The sequence below is a fragment of the Protopterus annectens genome, chromosome 5.part0 (genome assembly GCF_019279795.1).
Source record: "Protopterus annectens isolate FY-2018-M chromosome 5.part0, PAN1.0, whole genome shotgun sequence".
Classification (NCBI taxonomy): domain Eukaryota; kingdom Metazoa; phylum Chordata; order Ceratodontiformes; family Protopteridae; genus Protopterus; species Protopterus annectens.
In genome coordinates this window covers 1170619898-1170636127 of record NC_056735.1, presented here as the reverse complement: position 1 = coordinate 1170636127, position 16230 = coordinate 1170619898, and the positions used below count along the sequence as shown (strand labels likewise).

General features: G+C 45.0%; 1 protein-coding gene across 1 annotated transcript in view; it reads left to right on the top strand.

The window, feature by feature from the left end:
- XRN1 (5'-3' exoribonuclease 1) overlaps positions 1–16230 on the top strand; it is a 2408514-nt gene that overhangs the window by 584689 nt on the left and 1807595 nt on the right. The window lies entirely within an intron of this gene.

Genomic DNA, 16230 nt, shown 5'->3' with positions numbered 1-16230 from the left:
GAGATTCATTGTCCCTCAAAAGGAGGACTCTTGGGAGCCCAATTCTGGATCTGTCTTTGCTCAACACCTTAAACAAGCTTTCTTCTTTTTGGATGCTTATTCTTCAAACCTGGTTTACTCTGGTACTTCCCCAGACTTTTCTGGTGTTATTGGATCTGAAGGATGCTTACCATCATATTTCAGTTTACCATCTTTTTGAGGAAGTTTTTACATTTTTCTGTTTCTTCCTCTCATTTTCAGTTTTCTGCTTTGCCCTTTGGCCTCTGTACTGCCCCAAGGGTGTTCACAAAATGCCTAGCTCCTGTGATTGCCTTCTGCAGGTTCCAAGGCATCCAGATTTTTTCTTATCCAGACGACCTGTTGCTTCTCCCATTTGCCTGTTGCAGGTTCTGGAGTTCACCTTATCTCTTCTCCAAAGTCTTGGGTTCACTGTCCACTTTCAGAAGTCTGTCCTGACTCCCTTTCAGAATCATGTTTATCTGGTTTGCAGGATTCAGATAATACCAGTGTTGGCCTTTCTTCCACTTCCAAAAGTTCTGTCCTTGACCATTTTTGTTCATTCTCTTCTTCCTGTACCTGTTGTTTCAGCCACAGTGTTTCTTTGAGCCGTGGGATTCATGGCCTGTTCTATTCCTGTGCTCCTTCTTACTGGACTGCACATGCAGAAGCTTCAGTGGTACCTCAAGTCAGTTTGGCTTCAGCATTGCCACCCTCTGGATATCAATGTGTCTCTCCTTTCTTGTCTAAAGGAAGGTATTTGAGTGGTGGATTCAGCAACTTACCCTCAACCCAGGCCTGCCCTTTCACCCTCAGATTCTGTCTCAACAACTGTAAAGCAATGCTTTCAGACATGTGGTGGGGGCTTCCTATGGTCACCTGAAAGTTCAAGGTCTCTGTTGTCCCATCAGAAGTCAGACCATATCAACATCAAAGAGATCAGAGCTGTGATTTTGGCCCTTCAGGCTTTTCACCCCATGCTGTCTCCAGACCACCTGAAGGTTTACATAGACAAACATCACAGTGATGTGGTATGTCAACAAGCAGGGGGGCACAAAGTCTTACCTTCTCTGCAGGCTGGCTCTTCTCACCTTGGATCTTACTCTCTTATCACTTAAATCTTCAGACAGTATATATTCCTTCAGAGCACATTCTAGGGGCAGACGCTTTGAGCAGGTCCAAAACACAGGCTCACGAATAAATATTTCTGGACATAGCCCATCTGTGGGGTATTTTTCAGATAGATCTTTTTGCCTCCCCTCTAAACAGGCAGTTCTCCCTTTTCTAAAGTGCCATGCCATCTGATGTGGAAGACAGATGCTCTTTCTTTTCCTTGTAAGGGAATGTTTCTCTGTGCTTCCCTCCCCTTCCCCTACTTCCAAGAGTCCTGCAGAAGTTTTAGGTGGATTCCCCAAAAATCATGCTAGTGACCTCCTTTTGGCTAAGATGGCACTAGTTTCCCCTCTTGATGCCTATGGCCAGGGGCAATTGCCAAAACCTACCTCACTGGTTGGACCTCCGCACACAGGATGCGGTCACTCATCCATCCTCAGTTGTCCACTCTTCAACTGACACTGTGGGTGATAGGGTTTTGATCCCTGTTAGGTGCCTCTTTTGTGAATACATGCTCAGGGTTTTACACAAGGCAAGAAAACCTGCAACCAGAAAGTCTTTTGTCTAAATGGAAGAGATTTTCTGTCTGGTGCCATGCTCATAACCAGGACCATTTTTCAGTGGGGGTCCCTCTGGTTCTCTCCTATTTGTGTGAGGTGTTACAGTCTGGCTTGGCCTGTTCTTCTGTAAAGGCCCATCTGTCAGCTGTTTCTGCCTGTCTGCCCTTAAATCCTCTTTAGGCGTCTTGCTTTTAACTCAGACAGCTTATTAAAGGCATCCTGCATCTTTGGCCTCCAAGGAAGCCTATTCCACCTTCTTGGGACCTTAATTTTGTTTTAGAAAAATTGACACAGGCTCCTTTTGAGACTGCAGGTTCAGCTTGTGTGCAACATTGTACCTGGAAGGCTGTCTTATTTCATGCTGTTACTTCTGCTTGGAGGTTTTCTGAGCTTCAGGCCCTTATGGCCATGCCCTCCTTAGTTTTTCACGGGGACAGGGTGCCTGTTAATACTAATCCTTCTTTTATGCCCAGGGTTGTTAATGAGTTGTCTCTGAATCAGGCAGTACAACTGCCTCCTTATTTTCCTTCTCAGTCTACTCGTGAGGGAGTCCTTTATACTTTGATTTGCATAGACAGCTCTGGTATTATTTGGTTAAAACTAAGGCCATTTGAAAGTCTGACCAGTTTTTGTTTCAATTCATCCCAGGCCATTGGGTCTGACGGTTTCTAAGCAAACCGAACTCCTCCTGTATTTCTAAGGCAATTTTGTTTTGTCATTCTTTTCATAACAAGTGTCTCTACTTCAGTCAGAGCTCACCTCCATAGGTCTGTTGCCTCTTCTGGTGCTTTCTTCAAGAGTTTGGACACCAGTTCCATCCTTGAAGTTGCTACTTAGTTTTCAGTGCATACCTTTACAAAGCACTATAAATTGGATATGGTTTCTAGTGCCAGAGCTGGTTTTGCTAGAGGCATTCTGCATGGGCCCATTGAGGGCTCTTCCCAGCCTTCCACCTCCCAGTCCTCCTTTTGAGCTTTTGTACTCTCTATGGTGAAAAATACTGCAATAGTGATATAGAAGGACTTAATACAGTGTAAAATCTTACCATAACAGTAGATGTTCTTCTCTTCACTGTTGCATTATTCGCTCCCTCCCTTCTCCCCCTTTAAGTTTTGCTTGGTGTCCCTCCTAGCCAAGGGTATAACTTTTCTATGTGCATGTTTTCCTTCTGGATGTGCATAGCTTCCTTCTCTTCTTATGGGGCAATTCACTTTTGGGTAACTGCGTTCATACATCAACTTTATATCCTACTTGATGAATGTGGGGCATACGTGTGATGTACGGTGCATACAACATCTGAAGGCTTTGGTATGCTGGCTGGACGTTGGGTAATCCTTGGCAAGAGATCCCCATGGTGAAGAATACTGCCCCAGGTTCATCCCACTAGGCTAATAGCCTCTTTTCATGGAGGACCCTTGTTGGTATTTATACTACTAGGGGAAATTTGACCAGGGATTGGGAAACAACCCCCCCCCCCGCCACTTTTTTTAAAAGCTCAGGTGGATTTTAAATATCTCATAACACCTACCATCAATGCAGGGAGATGGAGACCTGGTTTAGCATCACATCTGTAGGGTGACACACTCAGGTGTGTGCAGCACACTCTTATACTTCATTACACTGTCAGTAATCCATCTGCATTGTATGGGAGTAGAACCCACAGCCATCTGCGCCAGAGATTGCACTACTAACACTGCTTTCAGAGTTTATAGCATGAACACTTATGGCCATTTGCTAAACAAAACAGTGCACTGAAAAGAGATTTATCATGAGCAACAGTTAACTTTTCTTCCCTTGAAGCTCACATTCAATGAAAATTCACTCTGCCATTGGTGGATTTAGTACTTTGGTTCCTGGACTCTTTTCAAACCATGGGCCCCAGCAGTCATTTTTAGGACCATGAATAATGCATGCATTATTTAATTCACCTTCTTGATTTAATGTAGTCCTTGTTTAAAAAAATATTTAAGTGCATTTCAAATTTGTAGATGTTCATTGTGCATACAGCTGCAGTCATAACAGATGGGTTTTCCTGCCGTCAGGCGGGTCCTCGGTCAGCCGAATTCCAAAGTCTAGGTCCGGCGTCGGTTGTCGTCGCTTCCTCCCTGACGTCAGTACGACAGGGGTATAAAAGAACCAGCCGACACCATTTTCTTCAGTCTTTCTTGCCGCGCGGTGCCCGAAGCAGAAGCAGTTCGCAAGTGCCGGTCGGCCAGCTCCTGAGATTACGAATATTTTGCAACCGAAGTCTTCTTGAAAGCTAAGTACCCCGTTGTGGAAACTTTTCTTGCCTCAGACCGATGTCAAAGTTAATAATTGCATTTCATGTGGGAAGCAAATACCGCATAAGGATTTTCATTCCCTCTGCATTCCTTGCTTAGGCCCAGACCACGACGTCTCGGCCTGTCGTTTTTGTGCTACATTCAACAGACGCACCATTAAGCGTCGGGCGGAGTTCGCCCAACACTATTTTGGCAAAAAATGTAATTACATTATGTCGTCGGATACTCCGACTCCAGTTTTGAGTAAAAGACGCAAAGATAAGGACCGACATACAAGGTCCGCGGCCTCTACTGACACCACGCCAAAGCCAACTACAGGTGGTCCGGTTCTCAGTGAGGCGCCTACGCAGCCCCTGACTACCGACGACACTTCATTGGCGGTGTCTACTGTTCCCGAGGTCGCAGGCTCTTCGGCCCACACCCCGACTACAGATACCGAAGCCACTCTTGGCGGTGAAACTCAGAGTTTAGACAGGTCTGCCACCTCTCAAGGTGTCTTCAGGCCTTCCTCTTCTTTTTCCATCAAGGCTTTCACTAAGTCTAAAGCAGCCATGCATACTAAAAGACAAGCTCCACAGGGCCCTTCTCAAGGCCCCATGCCTAAAAAGCAGGTGCTCAAAATGGCTGAGGATTTGATTACTCTTATCAGGGGTTCTCAACCCCGGACAAAGGCCCAGAGTGGAGGAAGAATCCCCCTCCTCGGACCAGGCCTCCATTATTTCAGAACATTCTGATGACCAGGAACATTCATACTCCCTTTTTGAAAATTCTGATGCAGAGGAGTCCATTCCCTCTGTCTCCCCCCCTGAGGATTACCCTTTTGGGGAAACCTTGCATATCTTGAGGGAACACTTCCACTGGGAAGGCCAAGAGTACTCAGACTCCAAGAAAAGACTTAGGGATTTTCTCTTGCTCCCTCAGCACAGGCCTCTGGCTATACCTCCTGTCTTAGTCATCCTAGATGATGTGTATTCGGAGGCCTGCCTTAACCCAGACTCTTTACCTCCAGCCCCAGTCAAGCCTGACCGGTATTACCGGGTTCCTGACTCACACCAATTCCTATACAAAAGCCATGCGGCTGACCCAGAAACTATCTCACAGGGCCCCAAGGGAATTAAGGCCTCCACTGCTAAAAATCCATTACCTTCAGAGAGGGATTCCAGAGCTTTAGAAAGGTGGGGGAAAAAGGTATACACCTCGGCCACCTTAACCATGAGGGCATTAAACTGCCAGTTCCATATGTTAAAGTACCAACAGTTTCTGTTACCACAGTTGAGAAGCAAAATGTCACAACCTGAACAACCAGATTTGAAGGAGTTGCAGGATTTGATACATAGTGCAGAACAAGTGGGTAAACATACCTTGCAATGTGGTTTTGATGCTTTAGAGGCCTCATGTAGAGCTGCTGTTACAGGATCAGTCATACGTAGACATGCCTGGCTCAAAGAGCAAACCTTACCAGATCATGTCAAAGCTAAATTACTAGATGCCCCTCTGCAAAAGGATGTATTATTTGGTGTAAAAACTGAGGAGGTATTAAAGAAAATGGAGGAAAAGGCTAAATCAATGCAAACAGTGAAATTTCCTACAGGTACAACCACCACGTTTCAGTAGAAATTGGCCTTCCAAAAATTGGTCCTTGCCAGCCACAGACAGACCCCAAAGAGGTAGATACAGGCGCCCGAGGGGCAGAGGGCAATCTCAAGGATCGTTTAGAGGCAGACAATGGCAAGCACCTACACAAAGAGGTGGTGAGGATAGTTCACAGCCATTCAGAAAGCAGACCCAATGACTTTCCCCTTTGCATGCCAAGCAAGGCTCAAATGGCAGCACCTTTAGGTGGAAAACTGGCATTATTTTCGAAAAATTGGCATATTGTCACAAAAGACAAATGGAATCCTGGACATTATAGACAGAGGCTACCGATTCCATTTTCACACCCTTCCAAAAATGAGAGGCATGCCAAACCTGCCGCACAATCAAAGGGCAGAGGCACAAAGACAAATTTCAGATCTCATGGACATGAAAGCTATTCAAGAGGTACCTACACAAGAACAAGGTCAAGGTTTTTACTCCAGACTATTCCTGGTACCAAGGAAGGGAAAAGATTGGAGACCTATTTTGGACCTATCCATCCTAAACACATTTTTACTCGTGCCAAAATTCAAGATGCTCACATTACAGCAGCTTCTTCCCATGCTGGGCAAGGAGTCTTGGCTAGTAACATTGGACCTCAAGGAGGCATACCTGCATGTCCCAATCAGACAAGATTGCAGAAGATACCTCAGATTTCTTGCAGGTTCAACTCATTATCAATTCTCTGCATTGCCCTTTGGCTTATCTACTGCGCCCAGAGTGTTCACGAAATGCCTGGCATCAGTAATTGCCTACTGCAGACTTCAAAGGATACAAATATACCCATATTTGGACGGCTGCCTGATCCAAGCGGACAGCAAGCACATACTTCTCAAACATCTGGCTTTTGTAATAATGTTGTTGAATTCTCTGGGATACACAGTTAAGAAAAAGAAATCAAGGCTAATACCCTCTCAAACAATAATTTTCCTGGGTGCCAACTTGGACACAAACACCCAGATGGGCCTACCTCACGCCAGAGAAACAGGGGCAACTAACTCAATACTTCAGAAAACTAGCAAATTTCACCAGGCTGACTGCAAGGAAAATCCTGCAGGCTCTGGGATTCATGGCATCTTGCATCCTACTAATCCCATGTGCAAAGCTACATATGAGGAAACTTCAATGGTACCTGAAAAACCTATGGTCTCAACACAGCCACAGTTTGGAAACAATAATACCACTGATTCCATGTCTTCAAAAGGAATTTCTGTGGTGGGCTCAAGCATGCCAAAGAAACACAGGTCTCCCATTCTGCAAACCTCAAGCAAATCAAGTCATCACAACAGATGCCTCTGACTACGCCTGGGGGGTGCACATGACAGATCGGTGCATTCAAGGCAAATGGTCCCAAAAAGAAAAGCACCTACACATCAATCAAAAGCAAATGCTAGCAGTAATAAATGCTATTATAGCTTTCAAAAACCTTCTGCATCCAGGTCAGCTATTGATAAGGACAGACAACACCACAGTAATGTGGTACATAAACATGGAGGAACCCATTCATACCCACTATGCAGGCTGGCCATGTCTCTTTGGAACATGGCTCTGGAATTACAAATCTAACTTCAAGCACAGTACTTGCCAGGCAAGGAAAACACGCTGGCAGACAACCTAAGCAGAAATATGACAGATCCACACGAATGGAAGTTGCATCCTCAAGTTTTTACAGAGGTAATTGAAACATGGGGAAGGCCAGACATAGATCTCTTTGCCTCCCACAGAAATCACCAATTGGAAAAATTATGCTCAAGGACCTTTCATCCACAGGCCTGGAGAGTGGACGCACTCTCTTTCAGTTGAACAGCAATGACAGTTTATGCCTTTCCACCTCTTCCTCTGCTGCCCAAAGTTCTATTAAAAACCAGAGCAGACAGACCAAAGATGATTCTCATTGCTCCGGACTGGCCAAGACAACACTGGTACCCACTCCTGAGGAGCCTGACGCATTCCCCACCATGGACCCTACCACTAATGCCTCTTCTGACTCAACACAACTTCAAAACTCTTCACAGTCAGCTGAAAACACTCACTCTAGCCGCATGGAAGATTCCTTAACTTCACAACAGACCCTACTCTCCAAGGAGGTGCAGGATGTCATTTTGGAGGCCAGAAGGCCTTCTACTAGAAAAGTTTACTCCACAAAATGGAAACAGTTTTGTGCCTGGAATGAGAAAAAGGGTCAGAATCCTGGAATACTGAATTTACCTCAAATATTACAGTATCTAGCTGGGATGCTAAACAGCGGACTTTCATTCTCCTCCATCAAAATCCATGCCTCAGCCATTTCTGCAGAATACAACACTGATCCTCCTTTATTCTCTCACCCCCTCTTAAGACAGTTCCTCAGAGGGGCTAAGAATATAAACCCCCCAAGGAAACAACCAGTACCTGCTTGGGACCTCAAATTTCATTCTAGAAAAACTGACCTTGCCTCCTTTTGAGCCAGCTGCCTCAACAGAACTGCAATATCTGTCCTGGAAAACAGCCTTCCTTCTGGCTATCACCTCAGCTCGCAGGGTATTGGAACTACAAGCCCTCATGGCTGTGCAGCCTTTCATCATTTTCCATCAGGACAGAGTTTCCTTACGAACCAATCCGTCCTTTATGTCAAAGGTAGTATCCAGGGTAGCTTTGAATCAGGCTATCCACTTACCTACCTTTTACCCTAATCCTCAAAACAAAGGGGAGAGACGACTACATTCCTTGGACATCCACAGACAGCTGCGTTATTATTTGGACAGAACAAAGCCTTTCAGAAAATCAGAGCAACTCTGTGTCCTATGCTACAGGAGCGCAAGGGAAGCCAATTTCCAAACAGACAATCTCAAAATGGATAGCCCACTGCATACGCTTTTGTTACTCTCTTCATGGTAAAACTGTACCTGCAGGCATCAGATCTCACTCCACAAGGGCCACAGTTACCTATACAGCTTTCCACAGGGGGGTTCCTACCAAAGATATTTTGGAAGCAGACACTTGGAGTTCTGTGCATACCTTCTCCAAGCACTATCACCTACCATTATACTCCAAATCTAGAGCAGGCTTTGCCACTGCAGTCTTGCAGGGCATCCTGGCTCCTCCTAGTTCCACCTAGTGCCTACCACCCCTTTTTTAGCTTTGGGATTCTACCCATCTGTTATGACTGCAGCTGTATGCACGATGAACATAGTACAGTTTTGTACCTACCATAAATGTAGATGTTCGAGTGCTAATACAGCTGCAGTCCAGGTTTCCCTCCCTCCTTCCCCTCTTGGGACAGGCCTAATGGCTAACTCCTCCTCATACAACCTGATTGGGGTATTCATTTATGGTGTATTTGCTCGCAACTACTGTTTTTGATTATACTGCATTGCATTATTACATAAATTTATGTATTGCCTTCCTTCTGGGGGCACCTGACATCTGGGGCAAGAAAAACTGAAGAAAATGGCGTCGGCTGGTTCTTTTATACCCCTGTCGCACTGACGTCAGGGACGAAGCGACGACAACCGACGCCGGACCTAGACTTTGGAATTCGGCCGACCGAGGACCCGCCTGACGGCAGGAAAACCCATCTGTTATGACTGTAGCTGTATTAGCACTCGAACATCTACATTTATGGTAGGTACAAAACTGTACTTTTTGAATACTTTTTTTGGTAAGCAGTGAACCAAAATGTATGAACCAGTAAATGACAAATGTGCCCATTTCAGAACATAACTGTATGAAAGGGTACACTAATTGGGACATTTCTCTTGCTCACACACACCTAGTACCTGCAAGTTCCCCAGGCTGCCCCAGAGTTCATCCTAAAATGCTTCTGCAGGTTTCTTGTGTGTTGCATTCTGCATATGGGCAAGTAAAATAAAAAAAGCTGCTTCAAGTTCCTCTGAAAATAGTGCTGCAAGTTAGATTAGTAAAGCTGGTCTAGTATTAAGTTTCTCTCGTGTTGAGCTCCACGTGCATGTGTCCACTTTATATAAAGCATTAAAACTTTGTTTGCAGATTCAATACAGTGAGATGTTAAGTAATATAGGAATAAACTTTTACTTTTTTTTTTTTAATTCAGTTTAAACTTGTGGCTGACCCCCCACCCCCAGCCAGTGGGTCTTGGGAAACTGCCTAGGTCGATTAGTGCTGGATCTGTTTCTGTCAGTGATCAGCTGCCAACATTTATAGTACGGCACACAAATCGTAGTCAACCACACCTGTTTCAACCAAGTACATAACTTGTCTTTAGTCAGCATAGACTACTTTATCTCCTAATCTTTACAGGTGCAAGCGGAATGTTCTAAAAACCATACTTCTAGAAAAATACTGTATCTCTTTTCAACTCCACATTCCAAAACGCACTGAATGAACTAGTGCCAGTTAGAACAAAAACAACCTTGGCTAACGAGACCAGGCAACTAATGTTGCAAAATCCTGGAAACCAGCAACAAAACCCAGCAAAACTGGCAGAACTTCAAATACCTAAGAAACCTTTCCAAGCTTGACTATGGACATGTGTTGGCAGTGTTTTACATATCAACAGAGAGAAATCAAGAAATTTTGTTTGGGCGACTGTTTCTGTAGTGGTGGTGTTGGCTGAGAGAGTTCTGAAAGATTGCTTGTGTACTAATAATATGCTTAGGAGTGAAAAGTATTGGTTATTTTTTCTTGGCATTTAACAGTAAGTTAGTTTTGTCGTCTGGTCTCAATGGAAGAAAAAAACTCTTGGGTTATTTGAAGCCATACAGAAAATTTGGTGTACTGTATGAGTGGCATCTTTGTATGGTTGAGTGTCTGGTGGATGCCTGAAGTTTTGTTGGTGTACAAGTTAAATAACAATGAGCCTTTGACATATCTAGAAAGAGGGAGGAGACCAGGTTACCTGCATTCCTGTTGAGATTTATGGTGTTAGTAAAGCTAAGGAGAGCTGTGGTGGTGCTGTGATAAGGTCTGAAGCCATGTTGTGTAGCAGATAGAATGTTCTCTTTTGTTAGGTAATCCATGATTTGGGAATGAATGTATTTTTCTAATATTTTAGAGAGGGGTGCTAGAATGGTGATGGGGGCAGTACTGTTGTCTGAGGTATCTGTGAGGTACCTCCTTCATGGAGTGGGATTGTGTGATTTGTTACAGACAAAAGAAAACAGTTTTCTGTAACAGAAAAGTTTCTTGCTATTAAGTTGAGATATGCAAGGGAATCAAGAAAGTCTGATGGAAGTTTCAATTGCTGGGACTGGACTTTTTAGCTTTTAGAGGTGTTTCTGGATAGTTGAGGTAGAGAGTGGTTGAAATGAAAAGGAGACCAGCTGGTGATTGGAGTGACAGTTTAGATTTGTAGTAAGGCTATTTTTGAGTAGTGAGAGGACTTGACTGAGTAAAAAAGGTATTGAATTGTGTGGGTATAGGGTAAGAAGTGTTATTGGTGGAAAGTCTTGATGATGTGTTTGATCACGGTGTAAAAGATTATTCATAACTGATGACAACTGTTTGTGATGTTATAGGTGCTTATTTTGCAGATTGATGTAGTAGACTTTTGTGTTCTGTAGCATGCTAAACCTTTTGCCACTGATTTGTAGGACCATAGCTCCAGTAAACCTCTTCCCAAATCTTTATTCATCCCCCATTCAAGTCTGCATACTACCATTAAACACACTCTAACTCTTGCTACAACAAAAATTATTAAATTGACAGCAAACCTTCCACGTAGGTACCTGCAATACTGGGTACTAAAACATCTGGACTTGCTTAGAACTACCTGTCTAACCTAGAATCAATTCCTTACAGTTCACAAACTTGTATACAAACCAGTGAATTTCCCCGCTCAAAGAATTCCCTCCAGCTGTACTCTTCACACACACAGATCTCCACTTAGCCCACAAATCCTTACTCAATGTCACCAAATCAAACAACTCTGCAGAAGTGTCTTTATACTGAGATTATGTAGCAAAACTATGGAACTCACTTCCTCTCATTTGTAAACAAATTGACAGACCATAGCTCTAAGCAGGCCCTAAAGCAATATCCTAAATGTTTCCTGACTTAAGCTCCTGTTGTCTCAGCCAGGATAAACGCTCTAAATCTGTTCTCCTGTTACTAAACCCTATCTTACCTCCAGTCCTACTATCTACTTTTTCCTTCACAAACATCTGCATTCCCCTCCTTTTCCTCACAAATATCTCCTTTTTCATTGCTGCCTCACACCTAATTCCCCTTTGCACCAAGCTTCTCTCTCCCCTACTTTTCTACCGTAATTCATCTCCTCTTATGTTATTTCAGCCTCTTCTTTTTTTCTCACCTCATAACTACTTTTCCCCGATTTACTTTAAACAAATTTCACAACTCTACCACTCTAACTTATCCCTTTCCCAATCCTATCTCACCCTGTTTAGCTTCACAAATCTCTGATGATATCTCCTCTTCATCCTCTGTACTGTTTGACATAGCCCATCCAACTCCTGTTGTTTTTTTTTTTTTTTTTACTATTCTTATCTCTCATCATTTTGCAACTCTATAGTTCTTCTCACAAAGTATCCAGTACCACCTATTTAAGTTGGCCTTTACTCTTTGTGAATCAAATTTGCTATTATTATTTTGCTTACTTAACATGAAACACTAGCTTTTACAGCTTGTAATACTTTGTGATAACTGTAAATATTGCTGTATTTTCTTTTGTTTTTTAAAGAATGAGTGATCTGTACATCGCCATCCTGATTGGAAAACAAATGATCTGATATTGTTAATCCTCGTTCATTCCTTACGCATGGGTATCGGTTCCGAACTCGGAACCGAGCCGGCCATTTTCCATGCTCGCGTCAGCTTCAAACTCACAAGCTAAACTCTTACCCACAATTCCCCTCTCTTGTTAACTTTGATTTCGTTTGCCACATTGCCATCCGGTCATGTCAGGCTACTTCTCTTGAGCTAAGTACAGTCAATTGTTTAATTGCTTTACAAATTACTTTTCTGTCAAAAAAGTTGATCTTTTATTGTCTCTTGCCCTATCGCATCTAGCGTTCATAATTTCCTCAGGTTTTTTCTGTCCTTTACTTACCCTTTTTACCACGAGGTAATTTTCTCCTTACCACCATTGTTAATCCTTTTCCCTTTCTCTTTCATACCTTCGGGTACTCTCTTGTACCATTGTTGGTACTTTTCTATTTGTTGATATGGCAGATAAAAAGTGTAGTCCAGGGTTTAAGCGGTGTTCTGATTGTGAACACAAACTGCCTACTTCGGATGCACACTCTTTGTGTTTATTGTTTGGGAGCTTCCCATTTATCTGTTGAACCACCTTGCACTATATGTGAAAACTTTTCTAACAGAACTTTGTTGGAAAGGAAAAATAAGCTGATACTGAAGGGACTTCTAAAATCTCCCTTTTCGGAGGCTATTTCTGGGTCAGAGGTCTCAACCCTTCCTAAAGCCCATAAGAAAATGGATGATGTCCTTCATGGATGCATCTGCAGTCATAACAAATGGGTAGTCCTGTCGTCAGGCAGCCCTTCGGTCGGCCGGATTCCAAAGTCTGGGTCCGGCTTCGGCTGATGTCGCACTCCACCCGACGTCATCTCTGCTGGTCTTCGGGTATAAAGGCATCAGCCGACGCCATTTTCCTCAGTCTTTCTTGCCGTGGCGCCAAGCAGAAGCTGTTCGCAAGTGCCGGTCGGTCAGATCCAGAGATTACTACTACCGAATACTACTTCGAAGACTTCTAAAAAGCTAAGTACCCCGTTGGGGACTCTTTCTTGCCTCAGCCGATGTCAGAAAAAGTCAATAACTGTTTAACTTGTGGGAAACAAATACCTCATAAAGATTTCCACTCTTACTGTTTGCCTTGCTTAGGCCCAGACCACGACGTAGCAGCCTGTTCGGCCTGTGCTTCCTTCAACCGATGAATGCTTTTGGGTCAGAGGTCTCAACCCTTCCTAAAGCCCATAAGAAAATGGATGTTTCTACTAAGGCTAAATCCTTGCCTTCATCCCTGGCTGGGGAATCTCACCAACCAAAATCTAAAAAGGCTAAAATTTCGGCTCTGGAGCTCTCTGTCAGCCCCAGTGCTTTCGGTGCCTAGACCTTTGGCTCCATTAGTGATTTCGGCTCCGACCTCACTGCAGCCTTCTACATATCGGCACCAAGGAGCTCCTCGGTTCAGACCTTTACCACCGTATCGACACCGACCGTTCAGTCGGCACAGACCTTGACCACGTCGGCTCCGAGATCTTCCACAGAACCAAGGCCTTTATTGTCGACTCCAGTTTTGTCGGTTCCAGCTTCGGCACCGACAACCACTTCAGCAACGATCCCAGTGTCGGTGAAGACAATGACATTGGCACCGATGACGACTTTGGTGCAGACTACAGTAGTTCAGTCTTTCTCGGCTCCGTTGTCCTCGGTGCGGTCAGATGAGATGGGCACAGAGTCTGCCTCTTTTGTGGACAGGCCTGTTTCTCCCTCAGTCTCTGTAAGGTCCACTCGAAGTCTTTCTGAACATGATGTGTTGTGTCTTGTGGACCAGGCATTCTTGGCCAGAGGTATTCCACCCCCCAGGAACTATCCTTCCTTGGGAGGTGATCACCCATCTCCAAAGACACCTTTTTATTCTCCTCCTCCATTGCCTTTGAAGTCCATGGATATATAGTACAGTCTTCCCCTTCTGTGATTCCGTTTATGGATCTCACTAAGGAACTGCAGTTGCCTTCATGGCAGGAAAGTTTTGCTACGACCCAGGATGTCCGCTGTGATATGCATAGCTTGCTGCTCCACAGCCACCCAGGGACTCCGAGTCGGCAGGCTGAGCCACTTAGGGGAGGAGTGCCCCCTGTCGCTGACATACACTCCTCTCTGGGTGGACCAGCCTTCCAACTGATGGAGAAGGCTTTCGCTGCTGCTGGCAATACTGGACTGTCTATACCTCCGCCCTCTTCTGGTACACTGGTTTCACAAGTCACACCTAGCGGACACCGGGTGCAAGGGCCTCGGGACATATTCCCTCAGGAATTCCCTTTTCCGTCGTCTTCCCCAGCTTCTCCTGCTGAGGAGGTCCACCGGAAAAGTTTGTGTAAGAGGAAGCACATGGACTCCACAGAGGAGTCTCTCACCGAAGAGACAGATTTCGATGAGGGGGAAGGATCCGATAGGTCACACTCTGAGGTATCCTTTGGCGATATCTTTGAAATCCTGAGACAGAGAGGTGACTGGCAGCCCTCTAATCTGACTCCTGAGGAATCTGTGTTCCTGCAGGTTTTTCGCCCCCGGTCCCCTACCTCCTGGGTTACTTCACCTGCCGATGAACTTGTCAAGTTCATCGTGCAGCGTGCTTGGAAGGCCCCTGATACTGTTGAAGCTACTCCCCGGAAGCCAGATAAGATCTTGTCCCCTTCTGCTTCAGATCCCCATTGGTCCAAAGGTATTCCTGTAGATGCTTTGGTGGTGGCGGCCACAACAAAAAAGGATGTGGCAGAAAAAAGCCAGACTGTCCATCCGCCTAACGGAGAGTCCCAAGCCCTGGACAGAATAGAGAAGTGCACTTTTGCTTCAGCGACCTTTGCTATCAGGTCCCTGAATTATATGGCACATTTCACCAGGCTTCAAAGGGATCTGGTCTCTGAGCAATCTGAAACCTTGGCTGGTGCAGTGTCTGATGAGCTCCATGACAAAGTGGCCTCTCAGCTGGCCCCCATTGAATCTATAGCTAACTCCACTGTGCGATTGATATCTCACGCATCAGAAGGAGCAGCTAGAGCGGCTGGTTCAGCTGCGGTCTTGAGACGACACGTCTGGATGAGCTTGTGCAACTTCGCGGAACCTTTTACGTCTTCTTTCTTAATGCCCACATTGAGCCCTCCTCATTGTTTGGGCCCAAAGTTATACGCACGCTGGCCAGATGTGAACAAGACGGTAAGACCCTTTCTGCAGTAGCTGTCCGTTATTCTTCCCCTCAACGTGCTCTTTCCCGAAACCAAGAGTGGGAAGATATGGTTCAAGAACTCTCCGGGTCCTTTCCGTGACACACAGGCAGAGTTCTCCCCCAGAGGCAGAGGGGGGAACTCACAGGGAAGACTCTCCTTTCGGGGCAGAGGGGGACCACGTAACCAGGGTTCCAGGGATTCTTTCCCTGGTCAATCCTGCCAGCGCTCCTGAAGAGTGGCCCAACTCCTTTCCTCTGGAGGTGGTTGGTGGACGTTTCTCCTTGTACCCTTCTGCCTTGCTAACCATCACCACCGATTCTTTGGTACAAAGGATCATGACCAGAGGTTATCATATCCCTTTGTTCCAAAATCTTCCCGACATTCCACCCAGTCAAGGGGAAGAAGCAGCACTAGAGAGAGAAAAGCTGCTAAGAAAGAGTCATTCAAATAGTCCCTCCAGACCAGACCAACTCCTTTCCTCTGGAGGTGGTTGGGGGACATTTCTCCTTGTACCCTTCTGCCTTGCTAACCATCACCACCGATTCTTTGGTACAAAGGATCATGACCAGAGGTTATCATATCCCCTTCGATCTTTGTTCCGTCCCTTCAAAAAATCTTCCCGACATTCCACCCAGTCAAGGGGAAGAAGCAGCACTAGAGATAGAAAAGCTGCTAAGAAAAAGAGTCATTCAAATAGTCCCTCCAGTCCAGATAGGATCCGGATTCTACTCAAGACTATTTTTGGTGCCAAAGAAAACAGGG